The sequence below is a fragment of the Ursus arctos genome, unplaced genomic scaffold, assembly GCF_023065955.2.
Source record: "Ursus arctos isolate Adak ecotype North America unplaced genomic scaffold, UrsArc2.0 scaffold_19, whole genome shotgun sequence".
Lineage (NCBI taxonomy): Eukaryota > Metazoa > Chordata > Mammalia > Carnivora > Ursidae > Ursus > Ursus arctos.
In genome coordinates, this window is record NW_026622863.1 from 32,875,364 (window position 1) to 32,898,597 (window position 23,234).

Below are 23,234 nucleotides of genomic sequence, written 5' to 3' on the forward strand. Positions count from 1 at the left end.
CCCCATCTCAGTTGATGGCAGCCTATCCTACCAGCTGTTCATGCCAAAAACCTTGGAGGTATCCTTCTTTTCCTCTTTCTCTAAGACCTGAAATCCAGTCTAGCAGTCAATCCAGTTGGCTGTACCTTCAAAATACATCTAGAATCTCATTGCATCTCCCTACTTCCTCTGCTGCCACCCTGAAACAAGCCATCACTCTACCATCCTCTCTACACCGACCCTTCGATTGCTGCCTAACTTCTACTTTTGTCCCTCTGCAGAACTTCCCCATTATAGCCACCTGAGTGGGCCTTTTAAGACCTGAGTCAGATCAAGTCACTCCTCTGTTTAAAACACTGTGCTTGTGCTCCAGTCCCCCGTTTCCCCCACAGTGAAATCCACACACCTTGGATGACTTTCCTTGGCCTGAAATCTCTTTACCTCTCTAATCTTATCCCCTCCTACCTCCCCCACTATTGCTCCGCTCCAGCCACTCCCCTCCTTCCTGCAGCTACACTCGCCTTAGGGCTACCCGGGGGCTGTTTTCTTCTGGGAATGCTCTTCCTTCAGGTATTGCAAATCCATCCCCCTCACCTACTTCAGGTCTTTGCCCCAGTCTCAACTTTTTATTGAAGGCTAACCTGACCATGCCATTTAAAATTACATCTGCCCTCCCACCTCTGATCTTTGCTCTACTTTTTCTTTCTCCACAGCACTGATGCCTAATTTACTTACCGAATTTGTTTACTGATTACTGTATATCTCCCCCATAGAAAGCAAACTCTCCAAGGGTAGTGGTCCTTCTTTGTTTAGGGACATATCCCAAACACTTAGAACAGTACCTCAAACATAGCCAATGCTCAATGAGTAAGCGTCAAATAAATGCACTGAATGGTTCCACTTTTGAGATTCTCTCTAGAAGTGCTCTCATACCTAAACATGAGATGGGTGTGTTGAAGATTTGGGATGGGCCAGATGAAAACAATGGAAGGTCAAGGAAATGAGGCTGTCAAAGCTGATGCTGAGGTGACCACATATGGGGTCACCAATGAGCAATGTACCCTTGCCAACATTTATACAGCACTTTGCAGTTTGCAAAGAAAATGCGAAGCCCAGGAAAAGAAGGCTGACATGAGGAAATGAAGATCACTAGAATGACAATAAGTGCACTCAGAGGGGAGGGAAGACACAGGGTAGGATGAAGATGGGGGTTATACTTAGAAAAGCCACTTCCAACCAATTAAAAAAACACCAACAAATGACAATGGTAAAACTAAATAAAATGTAATCACAAATACAACAAGGGAAGTCCTAAAAGTATTTTGAGTTATCAGTAAAAGGATATATAATTGGAATTGAGTATTTTCAGAGCATAAAACATAACTATTAGTATCATATAAAAAAGTTCACCTTGAACAGTGATCAAAACATGCTGATTAAAACAAAAATATAATAGGGGTGCCTGGGTGGCTCAGTCAGTTAAGCACCCAAATCTGGATTTCGGGTCATCATCTCAGAGTCCTGGAAACAAGCCCAGAGATAGGCTGTGCCCTCAGCTGGGAGTCTGCTTAAGGATTCTCTCTCTCCCTCGCCCTCTGCCCCTTCCCCTGCTCTCTCCCCCTCTCTCTCTAAAATAAATAAATAAATCCTTAAAAACATAATACTTATTTACATATCATCATAGGAAAGACTTAGAACAATATACAATGGTTTGGGGAGTGTAGTAAGGCAGATATCTTCATCCTCAAGGTAAAATATAAACGGGCAATCCTTTCTAAAGAAACTGATAAAATGAGTTGAGACCTTTAAACCATTAATATCCTCTGACCAGGAATTCTTTTAGGAATCTATGCCAAGGAAAAATGATAAATGTAGACAGAGATTTATGTATAGAGATTCAGTATAATGGAAAACTTTTCTAATAAACCTATATATTATAATGATTATATAAATTACGGCATTTCTATAGACCAGAATGTTATGCAGCCATCAGTAATTACATTTATGTTAAATGTTAATGACATGGGATGTGTTCAAGATATAAGCTCAAATAAAACGAAACAGGGATAATGCCATATATGACATATGGTATCAACTAATATTATATATGAATTCATTTCAAAACAATTCAAGAGTTGATTTTTTCATTTAATTTCCATTTCATTAGGGTTATCAAAAAAACTTCTTAGGATTTTTAAAGAAAAGCAAAAACAGCCATCTTTTTTTAATGCAGAGAAAAATAAACGGTATGTTAGAATTATATAACTTAGCACAGTTATGCACATAGACCCTAAAATGGTTAATGGTTCACCATACAGCTTTGCAGGAAAATCATTTTCTATTTTAATGCATACTCCACTGGTCTAGTCTCAGTTTCCTAGGTTTTCAAATGAAGCATAGCCCATCTAGATTAAAGGTCAGCAAACCTTTTCTTGAAGAGTCAGATAGCAAATATTTAGGTTTTGTGGGCCAAATGGTCTCTTTCACAACTATTCAAAGCCAATGTTAGAGCATGTAAGCACCACATACCCATGGCCACGTTCCAATAAAACTTTAGTTATAAATCCAGGCAACAGGCCAGATTTGGCCCATGGGCCAGTTTGCTGACCCCTGGACCAGACCATTGATAGTCTTCAACTAAATGACAGCTCAGACCCTGATGCAGAGTTCTAAACACCCACAAGCACCTGAGAAGGCACACCAATGTGGGAATCCAATGGGCTTTTGAGTTGAATAAATCTGGGTTCAAGATTTAACTCGCTTCCTGGTTCTGCCTCTTCTTATAAGATACTTTCATAACTATGAGTTCTGGTGTCCTCTTTTATAAAATGGGATAATAGCACCATCTACTTCATAGAGTCATTCTGTGGCTTAAATGAGATATTTGAAGTCAAAGCCCAAAACTCAGATTTGGTAAATGAGTTCTCAATTGCTGGCTGAGTCTTATAGAATAGCTCTGAAAAAGTGAGCAACACAGAACCCCCAGGTGCTGAGTGATTCAGAGCCCACAGTGTAGACAGGAGGGAGAGCTGATTCTGCAGCAGAAAACAGCTGGAATAAACTAGATTATGACACAGTGCAAATTACCCCCAAGCCTTGGTGGCTTAAAAGAATGAAATTTATTTCTAGCTCATGCTACTTGTCCATGGCTGACCAGCTGGGGGCTCTGCTCTATACCGTTGCCCCTCTAGGACCCAGACTGAAAGAGCAGCCACCATCTGGAGCTTTGCTGGTTGCAGAAGGAAAAAGAGGGTGGCTGAATAATGCACTGGATCTTCAAACTTCCACCCAAAGTGATATGTACCAGTTCCGTTCCCATTTCATTGACCAGAACAACGTATATAACCACATCTAACTCGGGGATGGGGGATGGGGGTGGCATGGGGGGCTCAGAAATGCTTTGCTCCTGGAAGGGGGCAGGGGGATCTGAAAATACTTGGTTAACTGCACTAATAACTATCATAGCAAATAGGAGAATAGTAGTTAACATTCATATGTATTTGGCATAACCTAACACAGTCCCAACTGCTTTACCTACAACTTGGGGAAACCAAGTCACGACGATAAAAAACAGAGCCAGGGTGAATGGAGCAGGATAATCAGGCCTTGGTTTCCCCATAGCAAATCAAAATCAGGGAAACAATGTTTCAAACAAGACTTGCTTTCTTATTTGTTTTCACCAACTCTCTCCCTATCATCTTCGCTTTTGTAGCTGGGCCTTAACCACCCTTAAGAAGGCTGCGATCAGAATCTATAACCTAAAAATCATGTCTGATTCTGTGAACCCCTGACATGAATATTGTTGTAACTGAATGTCTCCCAAATTTATATGCTGAAGCCCTAACCTCATGTAATTACACTGGAGACGGGACTTTTTAAGAGGTGACAAAGTTTGAACGGGGTCATAAGGATGGGATCCTGATCCCACAGGACTGGTGCCCTTATAGGAAGAGGAAGAGACACCAGAGCTTCCTCTCTTCCATATGAGGACACAAGAAGAAGAGTGCAGTCTGCCTCCCAGGAATTTAGCTCTCATCAGAAACCAAATCCTGCCAGAAACTTGATCTTGGACTTCCAGCCTCCAAAACTATGAGGGGAAAAAAAAAAAAAAACCCTCCTACATTGTTGGTGGGAATGCAAGTTGGTACAGCCACTTTGGAAAACAGTGTGGAGGTCCCTTAAAAAGTTAAAAATTGAGCTACCCTATGATTGAGCAATTGCACTACTGGGTATTTACCCCAAAGATACAGATGTAGTGAAGAGAAGGGCCATATGCACCCCAATGTTCATAGCAGCATTGTCCACAATAGCTAAATCGTGGAAGGAGACGAGATGCCCTTCAACAGATGACTGGATTAAGAAGATGTGGTCCATATATACAATATTACTCAGCCATCAAAAAAAAATGATTTCTCAACATTTGCTGCAACATGGACAGGACTGGAGGAGATAATGCTAAGTGAAATAAGTCAAGCAGAGAAAGACAATTATCATATGGTTTCACTCATTTATGGAACATAAGAAGTAGGAAGATAGGTAGGAGAAGAAAGGGAAGAAGAAGGGGGGGTAAACAGAAGGGGGAATGAACCATGAGAGACTATGGACTCTGGGAAACAAACTGAGGGCTTCAGGGGGGAGGGGGGTGGGGGAATGGGATAGGCTGGTGATGGGTAGGAAGGAGGGCACGTATTGCATGGTGCACTGGGTGTTATACGCAAGTAATGAATCATGGAACTTTACATCAAAAGCTAGGAATGTACTGTATGGTGACTAACATAAAAAATATTATTATAAAAAAAATCTCTGTTACTTAAGCCACCCAACCTGTGGTATTTTGTCATGGTAGCTGGAGACAATTAATACTAAGATCTAAAGCGGACAGGCTTTCTCTCAGAATTTGATTTTCCAATGTGAACTAAGCTTATAAAAATCTACATTATGACATTCAAACACAGGTCCTTGGAAACCCAAAGCTAAGGTTAGGCTACTAAGAGAAAGACATGGCCCTTGAAATCAGAACGACCTATGCTCAAAACCCAACTCCACTTACCATGTGGCTTTGAGGAAGTTGTATAAGCTCTCTAGGGCCCACCTTCCTTACCTGTGATAGGAGTAATCCTCTCTCTCTCTCTCTCATGGGACACCTCTGTCTTTCGAGTGTAAGGACATGAAGTATGGGGACAGGTTTTGTTTTCTCTCCCTCCTCCCTCCCTCATTCTGGTCTTTGGTGTCATAATCGAAGGCTGAGAGAGAGAGAGAGAAAAGCTCTTTGAACCCAAGGGCTCTCGCCCATGAAACATGTTAAGGAGAGGTTAATCTTGGCACACTTCTCCCATGTTGCCTACCCAAGAGCCAAATGGTGCCTGATGACCCATGCCAGGGGCTAAGCTGAATTTAGGGGCAGGTGGAAGTGAACAAGGAAGGTAAGGCATGTGGGGAGTCTAAAGTTTGTCTGAACTCAGGCAGATGGATGAAATGAAGTGATTCAGCCCCCACTCTTATATCTCTACCCCCCTGGATTTGGTTGAAGTTGGAACAGGGGACAAGAACTACATTCAAGGCCTGTTTTAACATTCTCCTGGACAACATGTGAGAACATAAATGGCCTCACCTAAGAGCTTCCAAAGAAAGAGTCTACTACTCATCCCTTCTCCTATGAAGAATATCCTGGGGTTAATGACAAGACGGTTCTAGAACCACATGGCCTGGAACACAGTAAACGCTCAATATTCTCCTTTCTCTCTTTTCCTGTCTTACTATACCCCCAAGATTTCAGAAATCTCAAAAGTGAACATAATTAAAGTGACAAATCTGCACCGAAGGAAGAGGAAGACGAGGTGAGGCAGCCAACGTGTAGCGAGCAAGCACAGCAGTACCAAGTGTTTCCCACATTCTCTCATTCATACCTTACAACTATCCCATGACAAAGGTTAGTATGAGGCACAATGTACCTTTGAGGAAACCAAGATGTTAGAAAAAGAAGTGACTTGGCTGCAGCTCCCAGTCCTAGGTGATTAGGTTGATGTTCACATGTGACAAAGTTGACTCTGGCTCTGAACCCCAAGCTCCCTCCCCCAGCATCTTGTGAATGTGCTTGGAACCTAGTGTCTGGTCTGGTTTGTTGTGTTCCATGTGATTCCCTCTCACAAAAATTAGCCAGAAAAGGACAAAATCCCAGAATATTTGGACCCCGAATTCCTACTCACTGGGTTTAGACCTGAAAGGAAAATATTTGCAGGAGTGATACAGGGACACACAGGGAAGGGATAGGTGGGAATGGCCTTGGGGACAGAGGCAGGGATTCTAGCATAGCATCTGCTAGCAATGTTCCCTGAGATGCTGATCAAGTACCTGGACCTTAACAGCCCCTTCCTTGAGAAGGTGGCTGAATAAGGGAAACACAAGCCCCCATCTCCACCATTTTATCATTGGCTCGGTCTTCCAGACACGCTGAGCTGAAAACTTTGGAGCCTGCATTCTCCAGAAGATTGGCTCAATTCACAACTCTGTTTGCTGGTCCACACAGCCAAAACAACAGCAGCCATGGGCTTTCTGAAGAAAGCTGAATGGAGACCAGGCCAAATATAAGCCCCCATAAAGAGAACCACTCCAGCCAAATGGAAAATCACATTCCGCAAGTTCCTGGAGGGGGAGGAAAGGGGAGGAAGCCGCTGCTTCCAATAAGGACTTCATTCCAGAAATCCCACATAATGGCCTCACAAGCACCCTGGTGTGATAAAGAGATGACTATTTCGGGTGAGAGAATCAAGTCCTCCTCGGGGACTGGTGGGTGGAGGATGAGGCAAGTGTTCTTTCCAAGACAAGTTGAGTTCAACTCTTTAAACAGGAATATTGACTCTTCCGTTTCCAGTGTAATGACTTTAACCTGGTGAATACTTGGAGCCTGCCAAAAACCTGTCAGTATTTAGCATGTTTTCAATTGGAAAATGGCAGGAAAACAGGGGAGCAGATCTCTATTAGGGCCTGGAGTTCACACCAGTATCAGGTCTGTCAGCGTCCCTGCTGCCAACACAAGGGAGCATTATCCCTGCCTCAGAAACAAAATTTGGAATGAGAGGACACCAAAGCTAATTTTTTTCTCAGTAAATTTCCAGATTTTTTTTTTAAACTGCCTTTTCATTTTCAATTTTTAAAAAAATGTAAGCAATTCCCCTATGTTTCTGTTACTTTTCCCCTACCTCTGCACCCTCCCCCCATGTGCCCCAGTGGGCAGAACTGAACACTACTTCCAGGTCGTGTCCTTCTAGTGTGGCACATAATCCCATGGCATCACCATGTCTTCATGTGTCTATTTCCTCCAAATTTATAAGCCCCTCTGACCTTCCTTCTTTCTGCCTTCTCTCTGTTAACCACTGGGCAAATTATGACATGATAGGAAGACCATGAGCTCTGAAGTCAGACAGAGCTGGTCTAACCTCAGCCCCATCATCTATAACTATGGGCTACATGGCTTTACATCTCTGTGATTTTTCCCAATCTGCCAAATAGAGTGTGAAGGACTTCACCCCAGCCCCTTTTGTGGACTAAATGAGAAAATGCATGCGAGGAGCCTAACATCATGGTTGGCTCTTCTCTTTCTCCTTCCAGGTGCAGAACTACATGCTGCCCCTGCCCTCAAGGAATCAGGCTTCTGTGGAAAGATGGTCATCATGGCTTATGATTTAGCACGGGGTACACAGAGAAACTGATGAGAGCTTCTCATGGGGCAGGGAACCTATTAGAAGATGAACTAATCAATCTAAAAAGATACCATTTGGTTTGCTTAAAGCCTTCAATATTCATTACTTTGACCAAAAATAATAATTCATAGGGGCACCTGGTGGCGGCTCAATCAGTTAAGTGTCCAGCTCTTGAGTTCAGCACAGGTCTTAATCTCAGGGTCGTGAATTCAAGCCCTGCGATGGGCTCCATGAAAAATATTAAAAATAAAAAAGATAACAATCCTTAAAGAGAAAACAAAGAAAGGCTGCACAGAAAAGGGGGAGAGGTGGAAGAAAAAGCGTTACATACAAGTATTTTTATACGTGCGTATATGTGCATATATATGTAAACTTATTTTATTGTTTTCATGTGAGAAAGATAACTATAATTGCTCCTTCTCCATGAATCAGGGCAGCTGCAAGCACATGCTCACATATGGCACAGCACACAGCAAGCCCCTGACACAAGGGTACTTCCCCTCCTCAGTCCCCTGACAGGACTCTTCCACAAACCATACAACAAAAACTAGGCAACACATGAAGAAAGGATTTTGTCACTGTTGCTGTAGAACTAGTACACAGTAATTGCAGAAAGACACACACACACACACACACACACACACACACATAGAATGAGAGAGATGACATAAAATTCTGACTCCCAGATGACCACTGTTCTCATGCTTGGTGTACAACCTGTAAGAACTCCCCTTGCACCTGGGTGCACAGCTCTACACCACACACACACACACACACACACACACACACGTATACAGATGTGTGCACATTCACATTCACGTTCATATGTATTGTCCCTGAAGGAGCTGTCTTCAGAGTTGTAACATGTGTTAGAGGGCCCCAGGGACAGAGCTGGGGCACCACCACGGGCTGATATCCATGACATGTCTACAACAGAGACTGGCAAAGTTGTTTTGTAAAAGATGGGAGAATAAATGTTTTAGGCTGTGTGGGCCCAAAGGTGTCTGTTCCAACTACTCAGCTCTGCCACCGTAACATGAAAAGTAGCCCTAGACAATGTGTAAAACAAACATTCCAATAAAGCTTTATTTACAAAACAGGAGGCGGGCTATAATTTGCCCATCCCTGGCTTCGAACATGCCATGAAGTGAAGGGCCTCAGAAGTGTGAGGGATTAAACACACCCCCCACTGGAAGGCAAACTTCATTTTCAGGGGTCCATGTTTACTCTATTTTAACAAATGTTTCTGCTTTAATGTGCATCCCCCAATAAAATAATGACTACAGATAATTCAATTAAGTTAAATTCCCATTTCTCCCCAAATAAGCATTATGAGATAGCCAATTCTTCCTGTCCTCTAGCTCCCATTTCAGAGAGAGATCCAGAACAGAAGTTACACAGACATGTCAAAGCAAGGTACTAAAGTAGGGATAGGGTAGTGTTGCATTCATGTAAACTACCCTGGATCACACGCAATCAGCAAATGATTTATTAAAGCCTACAAGATAAATACCGATAAAGTCTTCAAATAGAGAGACACATGACATATGCACAGGAGGAGAGAATCAGAATGATTAATAGGAAAGCAGACAGCCTACAAATACAGAAAACCTTCTCCACCTGTGGGGAGGGTCCTGGAGAAAGCATTTCCAGGCTCCAGCCCTCCAAACTATGGTAATAAAATACACTTCTAATAACAAAAACCGTTTCACACCACTTTTTCCCATAGGTTTTGAGACATAATTCATGAGTCCTTCCACCGTCCAGATCTGTGCTTGTACAGTCTATTCTCAATAGGCATCTTCAAAACAGAGAGACTCTGCTTCTCCCCGCTGAATCTTAATGACCAAGCGAATCTTAACACGCAGCCACGGGGCTGGGAGGTTTTGCTGACACGACGCACATCCTGTTCCCTCCAGTCGCCCTCTCTCCCCGGCTGAGCTGGGTCTTTCAGGGATCAGCGCCTGCACTTAACTCAGTGTTCTGCTCAGCTGCGCACTCCAACCCTGCCCTTTCTTACAGCTTCTGTAGAGATCCAAGACGTCTTCTGGGAATTTTAGCAACGTGGGGAGGTCACACTCCAATTATGCCTTCCTCTTGTGGTTTTTTTCCCTCCACGCCCTGCCTTGTCCTTCTCCCCACCTCACGCCAGCCAGCACACACTCTACCACACCTGTTTGCTGGACAGCTACTTACAAAAACACACCCCTTGTGTGCCTGGCTTCGTGGTGGGTCCTGGAGATAAAAATAAGACACAGTGGGTGCCCTTTAATAGCGTGTAGCCTATTGGGTGGGGCAGATATGGAAACAAGCCATTCAACATAATGCAATAAATGCTGTTATCAGGGTACATAAAAGAGTGCTAAAGATAAGCACACACAAGCACAAACTAATGTAATAGCAAAGAGTCTAGAAGGATACACTTCGAAGAGATAACATTGGATGCCCTGCCCCACCTCAACCCAAAATGGATGTGGGGTGTCAGGATTAGGTGAGGAAGGCTGTCAGAGAATCTGAGCCTTAGATTTAATGTTCGATATATATATATATATTTTGTTTGTTTGTTTGTTTGTTTTTTTACAAAAAGTAGTGGTATTCTTTCTCTTACAATGTAATTTAATGTAATGTTTAAACGTTCTAAGTGCAGGAGGCCAGGAGGGGATGAAATGAATGAGGGGCCAGGGCACAAAACTCAGGAGGCATCACCCTAGAGTTGTAGGGGTGGGCAGGATGGGTATAGGAGGGCAGCAGGCTATGGGGGCAGAGGCCTGGAAAAGATCTCAAGACCAAGTCACAGAGGTGGGCCTTGCAGAGGAGGGGGGCTTTCCCTGAGAGAGAAGAGAGCACTAGGCAAACAGGAACGCAAGTGTGTTGGAAATAATGAGTGATTACAAATGTCCAGAACACAGGATGAGGATGGAAAGGAGAAAGAGAAAAACACAAATGACTGTGCACACACACCTTAGAGCTAGTACAGGCTTTTCATTATAGGCTCAGCGTCAATGGCTTATCAGCAGTATTAAGATCAGATTGAGTGACCAGCAGCCTGCAGCCCCTACCTCGTGGTTCCAGTCCAGATGCCCTCATGAAGCTCACTACCATTGCCTTACTCCATCACTCCATGACCTGAGATCCAATCAAAGGGTGCCACTCAGACCGCTTGTCTCTTCTTCCTCCATCCCTTCCTTGAGTTTCTTCCTTCCCAGGACCTTCTGACAAGGCTAAGTCATATAATAAAGTTCTCTATTAAGTATACAGACACTGCTCCAAGCGCCCCACATATACTATCTCATTTACATTTCCCAACAAACTGACATGTAGGTAACTGCTATTATTACCATTTTACAGATGACACAACTCCAGATCAGAGTGACTGAGTAACTTACCCAGAACATAAAGGAAATAAATGATGATGCCAAGAATCAAACCCATGGCCAATGCCTGATTTTAGGTTAACTAACTGTGCTGCCTGCTGGTGTAAATTACCTGGGGACACAGAGATAAATACAGTAGAGAAGAGGTAAAAGACTCAGTTTGGGGTATCTGAACAAGTAGTTCAGATCTAGGCAAAACAAGCAAAGGTGGACATGAACAGCTCAGAAAAATGAGTGGCTACAGAGGGGAACTAAAGCCCAGCATCAGCATCATGTAAGCTGTAGGGAAACTACCTCCAAGGTGGCTAAGGTGGAGCGCAGACCTAACATCCCTTTTCAGTAGCAAATCAGAGGATTTTGCCTGTAGTATGTTTCTATTCTCAGGCAATTCACAGTTTATTAGGAACTCTTCACACCTCAAATAGTGTGGGAAGTGGTTTTATACTCATATTATGGAGGCTAACTGTTGGGGTTTCATTTATCAAAAATGGGGGCATTTACATAAGGAAGAGAGAAATGAAAACTAACCAAAGCCAGAGAATCAACTGTTTGACTCCTGTGAGCCACTGGACACGGTTCTCCAAAATCGGACCAAAGCTGTTAGCAAACAATGGCTTGGCCATCTAGAAATAAGGAATATTGCTTTCCTTGGGCCAACTCAGATAAGTCCTGTTCCTACAGGGGCAGGAGATTTCTATTGAGAGAAGGCGGAGTTGTCCTGCCCAGCTCCCAAAGATGAACCATAGGGACATCATGACAATCAGCAGGGAGACCTGGTCCTGGTAGCAGGAAGCTTGGACACTAAAACGTGGGAGAGTCACTGGGCCTCTGGGCCATGACAGGGAAACACCGCCATCTTGTGGCTCCATGACAGATGAGCTATGTTCCTGCCCATTGTCTCAGGAAGGGACAAAGTTAACTTTAGCATGAAAAAAATCATTGGGAGCATGTTGAAAACAAAAGTCAACCATGCCTTTGTTGACCCCATGGGAGGTAAGACCTAGCCCAGGCCCAGTCTGTCTGATCGGTGGCTATGAAAGAGAGAAATGACACTCTAGTAAAAGGCATCCATGGTGAAAGTCCTCCTACCACATGTGGGCACTCCTGGGGATGGCCATGCATTCCTCAGTTGGCAGAATGAGGGGCATGCTCTTGATGCAAGTGTGGAAGACCAAAAGGGGACAAGATCCAGACTACACGATCATGTGGAAGGCAGAGAAAGTAACCCGATGATGTTGGTGATGATGGTTGCAAATAAAAAACATCTAAGATCTGCCATTAATGAATAATTAATAATAAATTAATACTTAATAACAAATAATTAAACAAGCATTTAAAACTCTCACAGAAACCCCATAAGAGGCAATGTGTTATTACCATCTCCATTTTACAGATGAACAAACTGCATACCTCAAAGACAGAGACAATGGAGAATAATCTAGTCTCCATCACCCAGGTAGCAAGGACTAAAGCCAGAACTTTTAGTCTCACACTCCTAAGAATTACCCCTGAAGTTTGTCACATTATGGTCCAGAGACCACCTGCTCTGGACACACCTGGATATTAAAACAGAATCTGTGACCTCACCCAAGACATACTGGGGAGGATGTGAGTTGGTATTTTAACAAGCTTCCCAGATGATGGGATAACCAGCATACTAGGTGCTATGGAATGAACTGTGTTATCCCCTGAAATTAATATGCCCTACCCACCCCCCAATGTAATGGTATATGGAGATGGGGCCTTTGGGAGGTAATTGGGTTTGGATGAGTTCATGATGCTGGAGCCCCCATGATAGGACTAGTGCCCTTGTAAGAGAAGGAAGAGACACCAGAGCTTCCTATCTCTGCCATGTAAGGATACAGAATGAAGGATACAGCAGGCCAGGAAGAGTTCTCACCAGAACCCCACCACGCTGGCATCTTGATTTTGGATTTCCAGCCTTCAAAACTGTGGGCAAATAAATTTCTGTTTTTTAAGCTACCCAGTCTATGGTATTGAAAGGCATCCATGGTGAAAGTTCTCCTACCACATGTGCACACTCCTTACTTAGCTGACTAAGACCTTAGGCTATCTCCCTACACCATCTCATGCAAGATGCTTGGTAGATGCCTGTTAAATTAATGAATAGCCAGGATACTCCACTGCTCTGTCCCTCAGAAGAGATTTGCTGAGGATGCATGTGTACAAGTCCCATGATTTAGCCTCTTTTCCAACCTCCAGGTGAGGCTTACTGGAATCTGTCTTCTTCTAAATCTAAGAAGAACAGGTGTACTTCCTATATCACTAAGGATTTTTTCTGGGGGGACAGGCTTCTGAAAGCAGGTGTGATAACATGGTGTGAGTGCAGAGAAATGAGAATACTAATAGCAGCTTTGCTTTGTGTAGTGCTTTATAATTTACAAAGCTCTCTGGCGTTCATTATTTCTTTAGATGGTTGGAATTGCCCTGTGAGGTCCAGAGGCCAGATAATTATGATCTCAGTTTAACAGATGATAAAGCCAAAGCTGATAGAATCATGGGGCCCTGCCCATGGCCATCTCACCAATAATGTGGTAACTTGGCCCAGCCAGAAGGCATAAGATGAACTAGCAGAAAAACTTGAGGCCACCAAGGAATGAAATTAGAGGAGCCAACATAGCATGGAAAAGGGGTTTATCTATCAGGGTACTAGCAGCAAGGACATTCAACCCAAGTAGTTGAAATGACAAGGAAAAGGCCTTTATAAAAAGACGACATACAAGGTGTAGGCAGGGACAAGGGACCAAGCACAGAATGGTGGTGCCCCTCGAGATCGGCAATAGGGTGAAACCACTCCCACTCCTGAGACTAATAAAGCAAGAGGAGGAGGGGGCAGTGTTCCAGACTAAGGAGGGGGGCAGGAAGTACAACAAACAAACAAAAGGACACTGAACATAGAGGATAGAGGTTGTCTTTGGAGAACCACTTCCGGCCTCAGCCACCTCATTTTCCCACTGTTTCTAAGAAGTCACCTGGCAGCCTGACAGGAGACCCCCCAAGGGGGCCTGATTCTTAGTCTCAGTCACCCTGGGAGTGGGCACTGGGCGCCCACTGTCTAGTGACCAGGACAGATGCAGGGCCTACTATGCTGGTCTTCCTTGAGCCCATCCCACCCCATACGAAGTAGAGAGTTCAATGGCTGAGAGTTGAGACAACATATTTCTTTTCAGATTAATTGGATTCTTTTTTAATACGGGGGGGGAAAACGTGTATCTCTACTACTGAGGTGTACCTCTGCCAGACTTTCCTTGACATATTCTCTCTAGTTATGCAGAGCCTTTATTTTTTTAAAAAAGCTTTTATTGGGGCACCTGGGTGGCGCAGTCGTTAAGCGTCTGCCTTCGGCTCAGGGAGTGATCCCAGAGTTCTGGGATCGAGCCCCACGTCAGGCTCCTCTGCTGGGTGCCTGCTTCTTCCTCTCCCACTCCCCCTGCTTGTGTTCCCTCTCTCGTTGGCTGTCTCTCTCTGTCAAATAAATAAATAAAATCTTTAAAAAAAAAAGCTTTTATTTATTTATTTGAGACAGAGAGCACACAAGCAGGGGGAGCAGCAAAGGGAGAGGGGGAAGCAGATTCCCCGCTGAGCAGGGAGCCCGACGCAGGGCTCAATCCCAGGACCCTGGGATCATGACCTGAGCCAAAGGCAGACGCTTAACTGACTGAGCCACCCAGGCACCCCTATGCAGAGCATTTAAAGACAAGGATACAGTACTTTTTAAGTTACCTCTAAGGCAAGGTTTATCACTCTTGGTACCACTGACATCTGGAGCCAGATGGTTCTTCGTTGTGGGGGCTGCCCTGTGCATAGGAGGACGTTTAGCAGCATCCCTGACCTCTACCACCAGATGCCGGGACCACACCCCTCCCACCCTGGTGTGACACCCAAAAGCATCTCCAGACACTGCAAACTGCCCCCTGCAGGGCGGGGAGAGGAGGCAAAGTCACTCTCCCCCACCTTGAGAACTCCTGTTCTAAGTGATTATAATTTGCTGAGCTAAATGCCCCCCTTGGTAATGGGAGGAACAGGAGTGGGGTAAGGTGAGTAATATTTAATAAAGATCTTGTCTATATTTCAATTTTGACATTTTGTTCATCATGGATTTCTTTATATTAATTTTTATTTTTTTTAATGCATTGCAAAATTATCCTCCTTATTGAGTGTTTTGGCACTCCCTTAAATTTAGCATCTGAGGTATATGCCTCATTTGTCACCCCTTAGTCCCAGTCCTGGGCAACATTCCATTGGAGCAATCAACACAAGGTAGGAGAAAGTTGTTCCCTTTCTTCAACTGTCACTCTTGCATGTATGCATGCATGCACTCATTCATCCAGTACTCCTAAATCCCCTGGTATATGACTAGCTCATTGTTAGCAATGGCTACATAATATCTCAAAGTGTGGGTCACCAAGATTTACATTAGCATATCCTACATAATGGGAAAGAGGCATGAACACAGCTGCATTGGGAGTTATGGAGAAAGCATAACATAAGGGAATTACTAAGAGCCAACGGACCAGTTACAAAGGCAAAGCAATAGTCCTGGGCAGAGATGACTGTGTGGCCAGAGATGACTGTGGTTTCAATTTGTGGTTCTGGCTGTGGACATGGAAAGGATTGGAAAGAGGAAGGAAACAGAATCAACAGGTATCAGTGATTAATCAAATGGAGAGAATGAGGATGGACTGTCCCAGCTTTGTAGTATGAGTAAGTGGGTGTAGGCCATGACAGTTGATGAGGTAGGGAAGCATGGAGAGGCCATTTGAGAGGTGCTATGCACCAAGATGACAAAATGGGTATGGGGGTGGTTAGGTGATATGCCCCTGAATACAGCCACACAGAATCCTCCCAAGGGGAAAGCCAGCCTGGAAGTGCAGCCACAGGAGCTGGTGGCATTTAGATGTAACCAAAGCTAGGGAGTGTACCAGATGTGCTAGGTAGGATATGGAGAATGACAAAAGGGCCTAGGGCCAACCCCTAAAGACCTCTCAAGCTTAAAAGGCAGGTGGAGAATCAGTAACAGATTCTGAAGTTAGTGGGCTGAAAGAATTATGCAAAAACAGGATATTTGCATACTCTCAAAGAATCTCCCTTCAGGATAATTATTAATTACAAAGGGTAAAAGAATAATTTTAAAGTGGAGAGATCTGCCAGATGCTACTTTAACCAAATAATCAAAACTAACCTCACAGCAATGAGACATGCCCACATCATGTGCCTGCTGGTATGATGCACCAAGAAGGACCCAGAATTACCTCTGCAATTTCTTGCCAAAAATGCATAACCTCCTTGTAAGCATAAGCAAACATCAGGGAAACCCATACTGAATGACAGTCCACAAAATGGCTGGTTGTTGATCTTCAAATGTGCGAAGGTTGCAAAAGATGTTACCTCTAGAACCAAAAGGTTTTGGTGTCCCAGGAGAAGGAAGGCTTAGGTCATGGTCCCCCAGAGAACAAACTGGATGTGCATTCTCATAAAGTGAAACCAGCATCTTTTCAGAGCCTGGTCTCCTGACTCCAGAAAAGGCAAAGAACCCTGAGCAGCCAACAAGAGAAATATGTAGTGAACAGATCCATTTATTACTTCCAGCTTACCTAGCAAAGGTCACCGGGTGGCCTTTGAAAGATACACAAAAATGCTGTTAGATCTTGCCAGAGGTAAGTTTATCGGACAGCCAGTTGAGGCCTATAAAACATTGCTAGCTGGTTTCTTTCATTCTGAGGGGGAAAGAAAATAAGACTGCTGGATTTAAAAACTACTTGTATGTTTGTTCTTTCCTAATACAACATAAAGGAGTCCTTTTCTTGTACAGAGAGACATCTGCAGTCAGACGACAAGAGTTAAAGAGTGAAAGTGAAAGTCAAAGAGTGAAAATTGCCAAGTCCCAATTATCTATTCATTTCTTCATTCCAGATTTCAAAGTGTGGTCAATGAGCGGGGTAACTAAGGATATAGCCTATTCACAAAAGAGCATGCCTACAGCTGTAACCATTCTCCAAAGCTCTGCTCATGTCACATATACTAGCAACTCTTTAACCAAAACAAAGTGCATGGCCAAATCCAAATTCAAGAAGCAGGAAAGTACATTTCACCCACCATGAGATCTTGGCAAGGATATGGCTATAAAATACTAGGGCAGGGTACTGAAGAATTGGGAGCAGATATATAATATATCATACTAAGGTACAACAGCAGATATCACTATGAAAAGAAGAACAAAAAAACCCTGACTATTGATCAGTAGTAGTTAACACAGCAACACCAAAGCACACTTTATATTTGGGGGCAGGGGACAGGGTTTATATGTACCAACTGAAACACTGGCATTTGGATTTGCAGTTTATCCTCTGTGAGTGAGGTTAGGGTTGATGATGGAGGTTTCAAGGCCTACATCATGAGAAATGTTCAAAGGGAGAAAAGAATCTTAGATAAATACATTTTCCAAATTCCACTCAGATATGAAATTAGAGATCTAAACTAGAAGGTTCTCTGGAGTCCCTTCCAATTCTACTTGGCTTGGTTCCCAGTGTGTGCCAGACATTAGGCTGCCACTTGATCATAATGGTCACAGCGCACTGACCCATAGCTGGTACCCTCAGCAGTAGGCATGGCATGGCAGAAAGAGCCAAGGGCTTAGAATCAAGCAGGGGTCATACTTCAGCTGGACTTAACGACTGCTGGATGAGTCCTTTGCCCATCTGGCCCTAGTTTTATCATCTCTGAAATGAGACAGATGGACCAGATGATGTTTATGTCCCTTCTGGTCCTGAGAGCTTATGATTTTATGACAAGTCTGCATGGAGGGATCGTAATGCTCTGGAGGCAGAAGTGGCCTAGGTAAGAAGCACAGTCCTCAGAAAGCAGTGGAAACTGTTAACAAGTTGCAGTGACCTGTGGTCAGGCCATAGGGCTCCACGTGCTCCCTAATGATCCCCTATTGACCATCCAAAGGCCTATGTCTTCCCCTAGACTCCATATCTAGGGTTCAGATGTGGTCTCTGTAGTGAGATGGGTCCTGGCAGAGCTTCCAGCTCTCGACCTCACTCTTTCCCAGCTCTCATAGTGCCCCAAAGATCAAATGAGACCACAGAGCCGCTTTTTCTAGCAGCCCAGCAGATAGGAAAAAAATAATAATACATGCAATAAGAGGAATTTTTATACAGAAATGTATTTTGAGGCTAGAATGTAAAGTCCTTTTAGCAGGAGCCACAATTCTCTTAAATAATCGTTCCCATAATTGGCTACTTGTGGGGATAACTAATTGTGCATGTAATCATTTGCCTGTACAACTCAGCACCAACTAGTAATTAAAGACAGAGCTGTCCTTGCTAAATTTGGCTCCAGAAATAATAGTAATATTTCCAAGTGTCCAATGTCTCCCTGCCAAGGCACTCTAAGCCCCGTTCAAACAAGCTTGCTATTTTTTTTAAACATCTTGGAAAGGGAAGACCTGCATCCTTGCCCAAAGCCAACACACACTCAGAGAAGAATGCTTCTGGAATAATCTTCTGCTTGTACTTATTCTACCAGCATATGCTGATGGTATGTTGAGCATCTTCTATGTACTGGGTCAGACCCTTCCCTGAAATAGTATCTTCTTGCTCTTCTCAGCCCTTCTCTTTGCACATGCTCCCAGAGGACAGGAAAAATCACCCGACTTTGCAAAAGACCCACCTTATGTAACTTCCTTCAGGCCACAAATGGGTCCCGACAAAGCAATTCCCACCCACAGCACCTCCCTAACCCCTGCCTACCACAGGGCTGCCATGTTTGGGAGTCTCTGTCACCTCCCATCTGGAAGCTCCCAGCAGCCTCTTAGCTCTAATTCTGTGCTTGTGTCTCTTCAGCCCAATCTCCTGTCCCAAGAAAGCAGGCAGTAGCCTTAAATTCAAAAGCAGATCAAGTTATCTCTTGTATAGTGGGTTGAATTGTGTCCCAAAAAAGATATGTCCATGTCCTAATCCCCAGTACCTGTGAATGGAACATTTTTTGGAAATAAAGGTCTTTGGAGATGTAATTAAGGATCCTGAGATGAGATCATCCTGGATATCAGATGGGCTACAATCCAGTGACCACTGGCCTCATTAAAGAAAGAGCAGGGAGATGACACACAGACTCAGAGAAGACAACCATGTGAAGACAGAGGCACCTGGGGAGTAATGAGGCCCAAGCCAAGGAACACATGGAGCCACCAGAGACTGGGAGAGGCAAGGGAGGATCCTCTCCTAGAGCCTTCAGAGAGACCTGCCAGCACCTTGATTAAGGACTCTGGCCTCCAGAACTGTGAGAGAATACATTTCTTTTGTCTTAAGCCATGAAGTTTATGGTGATTTTTTTTGTGGCAGCCCCAGAAAATGAATATAACCAACTTAGAATCTCTCCGTAGCTTCCCTTCCTGCTTCGAATAAATTCCAAACTTCTTGCTGGGCCCCCGACAACAGCCCCAACCTCAATTTATGCCTCACTACCACCCACCTCCTTGACACACCACTCATGACTCCGGCTTTCATTCTTTTTGTGGAACACACGAAGCTCTCCTGCCTCAGGGCATTTGCAGCCCACAGCACCAAAAGCATCAACAACCCTCTTCCCTGAGCTGCTCTACCTCATCCTTCAGGCTTCAGTTCATATGTTCCTCCAGCAAGGGGGCCTTCTTTGCCCACCTTACCGTGGGGGTTACCCTGAGTTAGTCAGATAGATAGATAGATAGATAGATAGATAGATAGATAATCTCCTCCTGGTGCTGTTTCTCTGGAGGATCTTCCTCTCCTCCTGAGATACTGTCAAGATTTAATGAGATAATTCACATGGACTGAAGGATTGCATGAAGGCAAAGGGGCCACATTTCCTCTGTCCTTCTATTTCTGCTTCTTCAGGGATGGCTTGTGGAACGAAGGATGCATCAACATATTCTCTATCCATAACCAAAAGCCCTCTAGGAACAAATAACATGTCTGAGTGGTGTGAAGAGAGGCCCCCAATTGTTTCCAGAGGTGAGCTGTTTCTATGTCTCCAGTGAAGGCTATAAAACAGAGTTGACAGAAGTAGAAGTGGTAATACTAACAGAGGTGAGAGCCGGAGGGAGTGTTGAGACCAGGCACTACATCTTACTGACTAGGAGTATCCCACTCTAGAGAGGTGGGATGCAAGGTTTCATCTTGGAAACCCCCTCTCTTCTAGGTTCCTATGGCTAAGCAGGAGACACTAAGCACCAGGCCCCTTGGGGTTCCGATGCTAAACAAGACGATGACCCTTCCCTGGAAAAGCTAAGTTGATTTGTGGACAATATAGGGACAGAGATCATTACAAGTCAATATAGATATGTTCTCTCATAGGGGGTTCCCAGAGGAAGGATTCAGAGGAGGAGCCCTGCTAACCCCACTAGTACTCCCCTATCTCTATGCTCCCCTCACCATCACCCTCCAAACTCCCCTTTCCAATGCAAACAAGCCTGATCTGAATCCCACATAAGGTTCGGGGATTTTATCAAAGAAAGCTGTGAAGTCCTTGAAGAGTTTTAACTTGCAGAAAAGAGGACCTGACTAGACTTTTCACTATGAAATTATTATAATGGCCTTTACAGCCCTTGATAATATGCCTAACCTCTGGGCTTTACACACAACCAGTTCCCCCTCACCCTCCTTTAAGCCATTTAGACCTTCCCTCTACCCCTTGAAAGAGCCAGGCTTCCTTCTGCCACGGGACCTTTGCATGCTCCACTTCCTCTCCCTCATCCAAATCATTTTTCCCCTGCTTTTTTCCCAGATAAATGCCAGGAACCTGGTTTATAAGCCAATAAAGCCACAGAACCTCATATTTGAAAATACTTAATTTACATTCTTACAATAAACACTGTCTATGTAGTGCTGTATTGAGTTTAAATTTCATCAAAAACCTCAACGTTTGGTAAAAGGATGTAACGTTTTAAAATCAGGGCTGGCAAACTTTTTTGTAAAAGGAATCAAATAGTACCTATTTTCAGCTCTGAGGTGATATTGTTTCTATAGTTACTATTCAACTCTGCCTTTGTATTGTGACATGGTCATGGGCAAGAGAGACATAACTGGGCACGGTTATGTTCCAATAAAACTTTATAAAAACAGGCAGTAGGCCAGATTTAGCAAGTGGGCCAAAGTCTGCAGACCCCTGGCTTAGAAGAAAAACCTTTGGGGCGCCTGGGTAGCGCAGTCGTTAAAGTGTCTGCCTTCGGCTCAGGGCGTGATCCCGGTGTACCGGGATCGAGTCCCACATCGGGCTCCTCTGCTATGAGCCTGCTTCTTCCTCTCCCACTCCCCCTGCTGTGTTCCCTCTCTCGCTGGCTGTCTCTCTGTCACATAAATAAATAAAATCTTTAAAAAAAAAAAAAAAAAAAGAAGAAAAACCTTTAAATACCTAATGGTAGTCCATCTTAGTTTTGGTTTCTAATTCAAGCTAGCTACCAAATCAGTAAATTGGCAAACAGTTTCCGGACAAGGGTCCAAATGTACATCAGCAGCTATGGTCTGAATTGAGAGCTCTAAGAAGAAAGTTTTGAAAGCAAAAACTTGCAAGAAGAAGGTTTTTCTTCACATTAAAAGTTAATATTTTAAATGATTTTCCCCTTAAATAAATAGGTAATCTTTTGAACCAGCTAATCCTTAACAAATTAGAATCTTTACATCAAACTGAACTGAGTGAGCATCTGTGTTCCTACAGCCATGTCCCTTCGCCCTGAACCTCTTTAAAGATCCATTGATTACTGCCAAGCCTCCATTGGTGGGATTAATTAATTTATGAACTTGTCATTACAATTCATTGATTAAAATGTCCCTTCTTAAAGATTTAATTATGCCCAAAGATAAAAGATCTGCTAATTATTGTCCTTTATCTAATTGAAGTTTTGTATTACAAATAAAGTTCAAAGGTTTAAGACAGTTGCCCTTTCAAACAGTTGGGCAAAGATGAGAATTTAATTAGAGGCAAGACACCATTTTCTCTGATCTATTCTAATGGGAGAAAGACATCAGTCTAGCCAAGATGTCTGGTCAGGTTGGGAAGACCTGGAAAATCTGTCAACCTTCTTGGTCACTTAATGGTTTGCAGCAAATAGCTCTAATCACATGAGTTGTGGAAACACTTTGAGTTGCTGGCACAAGCAAAGATCTCCATTGTGTCAAGAGCAGGAATTCTGCCAACCAAAACTATACTATGTATTTAATTTTTCTTAAAAATACTGATACATGAAAAAGTCTACAAAGATTTTTTTTTTCTTCCTAAGGTATTCTGAAAAGGAAATCAAACTTGTTCAGTAAACAAACCACTGACAGGCAAGGAAGCCTGCTGAAAGCACCCTAAAGTCAGATGGGTCTGGGTTCAAATCCAAGGCGAGGATTAGCGGAGGGCCCTCCTTTCCTTCTTGCTCTGCCCACACAAGTCACTGGATTGGTGGGGTCTCATTGTCCCTGCTGGATGACTCGGTAGAGTCAATCTACTGAAAGGAGGCAAGCTCTGGGAATTCATAATCTCTTCTCTCCCTTCTCCCCTCCCTGTCCTTTTTCCTCTCTTCTCACTTTCATTTTCTCTCTGATTCCAGATCAATGTGGGGCAGCAAAATGCTCTTTAATCCCTAATCTTCCCTTGAGTGGGCTTTCCCAAAATCTTAACTCATCAAGAAGAAAAGATGTCTACAAGTCCTGTTGGCCATAAATTTACAACCACATTTTTCTTTCAACTTTAAAGAACTAAAGATAGTATTTTATCTTCATGTGTTTGACTCTGTGTTTATCAATTAGTTCTGAATTTGTGAGAGCAAGAAAATATTGTTATTTATTGACCTGCTAAAAATCCCCACACTTAACAGCTGTGTTACTTTGGATATTTTGCTTAATCTCTCTGAATTCTAGGTTCCTCAACTGTGAAAGTGGCAATAGTAGAATACTTCTTTCATAGGGTTGTTGGAAGAATTACAATGCATTTTAGCCACTTAATAGAGTAGCTGGCACCTAGTAAGTGCACAATACACAATTACTATTAATAGCACGTTCCCCACAAACTAGGGGAACAAAAAAGAACAGTGGGAGGTCCCTGATCTCAAGAAGTTCACAGTGTTGCTTCCAAATGCACAACGTTTTCATACTGATAATTCCACCAAAGTCTGCCCCTTAAGGGCAAGTGATATTGA

At 43.5% G+C, this 23,234-nt stretch overlaps 2 long non-coding RNA genes across 4 annotated transcripts in view; both read right to left on the bottom strand.

The window, feature by feature from the left end:
- Nucleotides 1–23,234, bottom strand: part of LOC113252518 (uncharacterized) — a 512,658-nt gene that overhangs the window by 447,805 nt on the left and 41,619 nt on the right. The gene's annotated exons all lie outside the window — the stretch shown is intronic.
- Nucleotides 15,188–21,632, bottom strand: LOC130544167 (uncharacterized). The gene is made up of 2 exons (XR_008960203.1): nucleotides 21,457–21,632; nucleotides 15,188–21,238 (listed from the first exon to the last, which is right to left on the bottom strand). It is a non-coding gene; the product is annotated as an uncharacterized LOC130544167 (long non-coding RNA).